Source organism: Myotis davidii, unplaced genomic scaffold (genome assembly GCF_000327345.1).
Source record: "Myotis davidii unplaced genomic scaffold, ASM32734v1 scaffold753, whole genome shotgun sequence".
Classification (NCBI taxonomy): domain Eukaryota; kingdom Metazoa; phylum Chordata; class Mammalia; order Chiroptera; family Vespertilionidae; genus Myotis; species Myotis davidii.
The window spans coordinates 3,465,153-3,471,256 of NW_006286231.1; the positions used below are offsets into that span (position 1 = coordinate 3,465,153).

General features: G+C 39.9%; 1 protein-coding gene and 1 pseudogene across 1 annotated transcript in view; one reads left to right on the top strand and one right to left on the bottom strand.

Moving 5' to 3' along the window:
- The window catches only part of GALNT13 (polypeptide N-acetylgalactosaminyltransferase 13), a 500,019-nt gene that overhangs the window by 199,892 nt on the left and 294,023 nt on the right, over positions 1-6,104 (top strand). The window lies entirely within an intron of this gene.
- On the bottom strand, positions 110-710 carry LOC107182077 (annotated as a pseudogene).

The window sequence follows — 6,104 nt, forward strand, 5'->3', positions numbered from 1 at the left end:
TCTAGGTTTCGTCAGCCTGGGTTTCTTCCCCTGGTGTGGCTGATCTGAGTTTCACAAAAAAGCCTGGCTGATGCTGGCTGTGATGAGCCTCACTGAAGAGTTTTTCATGCAGCAAGGAAGAGCCCTCTGGGACCCTGTTTGTCCTCCCTCTCCTTATTTCCTTCTCCTTCTCCTTCTCCTCTCAGCCCATGGTCACTTCTTCTCCAGCTTCTCCAGCAGTGGGATGCCTTCTGAGTCGGGGGTCTTAACAGTGTTGGTCCAGAAGATTCAGGTGGGGCGATGCAAGCTGAGCCTCAGGATGAGCTGCTGCCACTCCTGCTTCAGCTCCTCCATATGGGTTTTCAGCTCCGCATCATGAGCTCCAGCCGCTCAGATTCCTACTGCAGAAACTCCTTCCGCTCTTTCTTCTTGTTCCTGCATGGGCCTGCTGCCACTTTGTTCTTTTTCTGGTGTCTTTTCCTCCATTCCTCTTTCTCGTCTAGCTCACTTTTCATGGATTGAGGCCTCTCGCCCATTTTCACATTCAGGAAGTGCAAAGGGGCGATCGTGGCCCCAATGTTGTGGATGTCAGCATATTTCAGCTCCTCTGCAGTCAGGGCCGAGCTGGGGAGTCCGGTCAGGGGTCTGAGCCCTGGCAGTGATCCCACAGTCGTGGAAGGGCCCAGGATCTTCCCAGGCATCATGGCAGGAGGATTGGCAGTCCAGCCCTGCAAAATTCGCCGAGGGGAGGCTGTGGCCCTGGGGCCTGGGCCAGACTGCAGGTGCCATTCCCGCTCAGGAACCGCCCTGGCGCCAGTCCCGCACTTCAGTGTCCACTGCCACCAGCACCTCCCGTCGTAGCCACCGAGTGTCCCTCCTGCAGGCTGTGGTCTGGGTCTCCCTCTTTGAGGCAATCAATCGCGGGGCTCTGCCTGCCTGCCTCATTGCCCCTAACCACTCGCCTGCCTACCTGATCACCCCTAACCGCTAGCCTGCCTACCTGATTGCCCCTAACTGCTTGCTGGGGTTGGGGCCAGCCTGGTTAGGAGCCTTGGTGGTTCTGGTCTCTGGTCGTTCTGGTTGTTATGCTTATGATGGCTGGCCTTTTATTATATAGGACTAGAGGCCCAGTGCACAAAAATGGAAAAGCAGAGATGCAAAGAAATAATTCAGTAAGAGCCAACTGTTTTCACTACAAAATTGCTTAAAATATCTTAGACTTCATAAAGTATAATATTGCAGTGTGATATGCAATATTTAAACTTTTCTCTGTTTTACTGTTAAGAGTATATTTGAAGTTTAGTGCTCTAGTCTTGATTTTTGATAAATTCTCTCATAATATTTTTGTTGAGAAGATCTCCACTTTGGGATGGAGACAATATAAAAGAAATGTTATTACCTTTTATCATTTTTATAGCATACATTATACTTTTGGATTATATTTTATTATTAAATGTATGCTTTTGACTGTTTTAAATAGAAGAATTGAAGGCCAGTAACAAAATGTTCATGTCATTTTTGATATATTTTGTAACAGATTATTGTATTAAATCATTTTAAATGTTCTAATTCATTTATAAAATGTTCTAATTCATTCACTAGTATAAACCCTTTCTTCAGAATTGTCATTTCTGTCAGAAAAATGATATGTAATGGTTCAACTGAATGTTTTTATTATTTTATTATCTATATTTTTGAAGGTATTGCATATGTTCCCTTTTTCTCCCCATTGACCCCTTTTTAGCCTGCCCCCCACCCCTACCCAGGCCTTCACCACACTATCGTCTGTGTCCATGGGTTATGCATATATGCATACAAGTTCTTTGGTTGATCTCTTGCCACTCACTCACCCACCCCTGCCTTCATTTTATTTTATTTTTTTACTTTATTGAGGTAATTTTAAATATTCAGCGAGATATTAATGACTTGATGACCAAATGATGACAGTAAGGCTCTACAGTCTATAACTCAATGGATTATGTACATTACAGAACTGCTTTAAACGAATCGATACTTACTAGTACTCTGAGAGTTCATTATACAGATCTAGATAGATAGGCAGAGGTCCTATCTGGCAACCCTGTTATCACAAGCTAAGTATAGAGAATCTTGCTGCCAGTGAGGCATTTTATGCTTTTTTTTCCGGGGGGGGGGGGGGGGGTGGTTCAAGAAGGAGAGGAAGGTTGAATCATTGGAAGTTTGGGGAGCCAGGTAGGCCTCCCAGATAAATGGCCACCAGAGGGCGCTCAGGCCTGTGAGTCTTCCTGTGAAAAACTGTAGACTCCCAGCCAAGTTAACTGCAGTCATTTCTGATCAATCTCATCTATATGGTAGGAATTACCCTGACAGCTCTGTTTAAAACTAATTTGGTTCTAAAATAAAAACTAATTAAAATTATTTTAAAAAATCCGAGGCAGATGTTTTGTATTTTGTATGCGTTAGAAGGCCCAGTTGTTTTTGTGAAGGCGTTTTGGTAGACTAAATGAGATATGTACACTGTCTGTTATAATATGGATCTTTTGGAGTTTAAAAGCAACTACCCAATTTGATATGCATGCTCCCTGTAGCTCTATTTCCTTGAATGCTGTAAATATCTTCTCCAGTTAACCTAATTAACTGAAAACTGTCATTGTTGGAATTGCACTGGTGTAGCCAAAAGCTTAAAATGTACAGTTACTATTCCTAGAATCAGAAGTGGTTTTAAGAATACCTAAGAATGTACTTAGAGGACAGGTAACCTTATTAAGACTAAGAGAAATTTATGTTTGCAGAGAAGCATCGTTTACTCTATAATCAGGGGAACAAGCAGCTAATTTTCATTGAGAATAATATATCACTTGTGCTTGGTTAAAGACATGAGTACCAGGTACACTGTGGGTGTAGACAACCGAAGGTACTTTTTTTTTTTGCGTTAAAGGGCCCCATGTAGAGAAAAATGACTCTACTTTCTGTGCAGTGCCCAAGCAAATATCTGGATTGTGTCCCACTGCTTGTTCAAAAGCTAAACAGAATACTCAACACATCCACTTGAAAAGTACTAGCAGAAAATTTTAAAATATAAATTCAAGTACTTAAACTTAAGGGCTCAAAAAGATTTCATTGTCCATTAAATGAAAATAATATAATGCTACTTATATTTCAATAGAATCACAATTGTAGAAGAAATAAAATGAGTAAAGAAAATGAGATGTGAAATAGACAGTAAATGGTGAACATTTCTTTTAAACTGGAATATTTTAGGAACTATTTTAGGGTAGAAGATGCTCTTTTATCTTTTTCTTTTCTGTGATTTTAGTGATATCTTTAACAAAAATAATAGTGACTTCACAGATTATTAAGAGAAACCCAAAAATATAATGAATGCTTCTCTAAAATAAGGACTAATGCTCTTAAATATTTTTAAATTTTAGTTTAGTACAGTTCAGAATATTTTCTTAGCATCTCGAGTATACTATACTCTATCATTATAAAAATGCACAGTGCATAATCACTGTGTGTGTTTGGTGAGGAAGATGAATTAGATATGTAAGTATTTTTGTAAATATTTGTGCAAGATATTATGCAACCACAATGAAAGAAAACAGTTCAAAATGAAAGTTTAGGGCAGACTTCTTGGAGGAGTTGCCACATTAAGATAAAATAGTTAACTAAAAAATACATAAATCTACTAATGGAACATATTGTAATGTTTAAAGAAAATTTTCAGATATTATTTCATTTGATTCCAGATGTTTCACAGGTTATTTTCCTCATTTTTTCAAATGAGAAAATTTATGATAATGCAGCGAATACCCTTGCCCAGCATACATATGCTTCCCTATACACTTGGTACATTTCAGAGCATAGCTCAAACCAAGGTAGGTAATCTTCTAAATGTTCCCACCGCTGCCCCCCCCCCCATCATATCAAGTTCCTTGTTAAAGTCAATAAAAGTAATATATAAATATAATCATATAAGGCAATAAATGGGACTGCCAGTTGACTTGTTATAAAAGTAATATCTTTTGATTTGGTAGTTTTGTTGCTATTTCCTATGTGTCGAGCTTGTCACTGTTCAGAGATTGGCACAAAAAATTTCCCAGCATGTTGCATACAGAGTTATCTCAGAGTTGATATGTGTAAAGTACCTTTAAAATTGGGCATGTGTTATATATAGATAAGCTATTATTAGTGTTTTTCTCAAGCTTGTTTCTTTTGTGTGGAACACAATTCTTTTGAGCAGCCATTAAATCCAGCTGGACAATTTCCTATAAAAGTAGGTCACTGGGCAGTTTCCACGGTAGCAAAGTGTAGTGCCTTCCCAATGAGAAGAGCAGCAAGTGCTGTTGGGAAATGAAATATTTGGCCAATGCCCTCTCCCCTTCTGTGGAGGTTTGCTGTGCTCAAACCCTTGGAGTAATGCTGCACAGCTTCAATATGTATTCTTAACTTCTGCTGTTGCCCTACACTTGATTTTTTTTCAACATTTTTATTTTACTTTAAACAATGCTTTATTTTTCAATTACACTGACATATAATATTATATTAGTTTCAGGTGTACAGCCAAGTGATTAGATATTATATAACTTACTAGTACTTAGTGACCGCCTCCATAAATGTAGTACCCATTTGATACCATACACAGTTATTACAAAATTATTGACTATATTTCCTATGCTGTGCTTTACAAACCCATGAATATTATGTACCTCTCAATTTGTGCTTCACCTTTTTCACCCATCCCTAAAACTCCCCTCCCATCTGATAACTGCCAAAATGTTTTCTCTATCTATGAGTCTATTTGTGCTCTGCTTGTTTGATTTTAGATTCCACATATAAGGGAAATAATACGGCATTTGTTTTTCTCTGTCTGACTTATTATTTTTTACTAGAGGCCTGGTGCACAAAATTCATTCACTGGGGATTGAGGGGGTCCCTCAGTCCGGCCTGCACCCTCTTGCAGTCCAGGACTCCTTGGGGGATGTGCACCTGCCAGCCTAAGCCGCAGTCAGATGTCCCTCTCGCAGTCCGGGCCCTTGTAGACTGGGACCCCTTACTCCTTACCACTCATCTGCAGCATAGGCAGGAGAGGCTCCTGCCACCGCTGCTGTGCTTGCTAGCCATGAGCCCGCTTTTGGCTGAGCGGCACTCCCCCTTGTGGGAGCACACTGACCACCAGGGGGCAGCTCCTGCATTGAGCATCTGCCCCCTCGTGGTCAGTGCACGTCATAGCAACCAGTCGTTCCGCCATTCAGTCGATTTGCATATTAGGGTTTTATTATATAGGATGGCTGTGTCATATTCTATTGTATATATGCACCACTTCTTTACCTATTCATCTATTGATGCACACTTAGGTTGCGTTCTATATTGGCTTTTGTATATAATGCTGGGATGAGCAAATGGATGTATACGTCTTTTCAATTTAGTGTTTTGGGTTTCTTTGAATAAATACCCAGAAGTGGAATTGCCGAGTCCTTCTTTGTCTCTTGTTGTGTAGTCTTTATTTTAAAGTTTATTTTGTCTGGTATAAGTATTGCTACCCCAGCTTTTTTGTTTGTTTTTATTTTCATGAAATATCCGTTTTCATCCCTTTACTTTCAATCTCTGTGTGTCTTTTGATCTGAAGTAAGCCTCTTGTAGACAGCACATGTAAAGGTCTTGTTTTGTTATCCAGTCAGCCTCCGCATGTCTTTTGATAGGAATGTTTAACCATTTGCATTTAAAGTAATTGTTGATATATATAGGGTCCAGTGGCACAGCCTCTCTGATCATCTGAGCTGGGCACTCCAGGTGCACCCTCCTCTTGTAGTTCTGTCTTTAAAAATATATATGTATGTATTGATTTCAGAGAGGAAGACGTTATTGCCATTTTCTTACTCATTACTTTTTAATTTTTATGTCTTCTTCTTAAAGAAGACCCTTTAACACAGGAGTGGGGAACCTTGGTTCTGCCAAAGGCCATTTGGATACTTATAACATAATTTGAGTGCCATACAAAATTATCAACTGAAAAATTAGCCTGCTATACTTGGTCAAACATTTAATTAATTCACTCATAATGCCTTGTCAGGGCCAGACCAAATGATTTTGTGGGTCATATATGGCCCCCGGGTCAGATATCCTCCCCCCCACCCCCCCGCTTT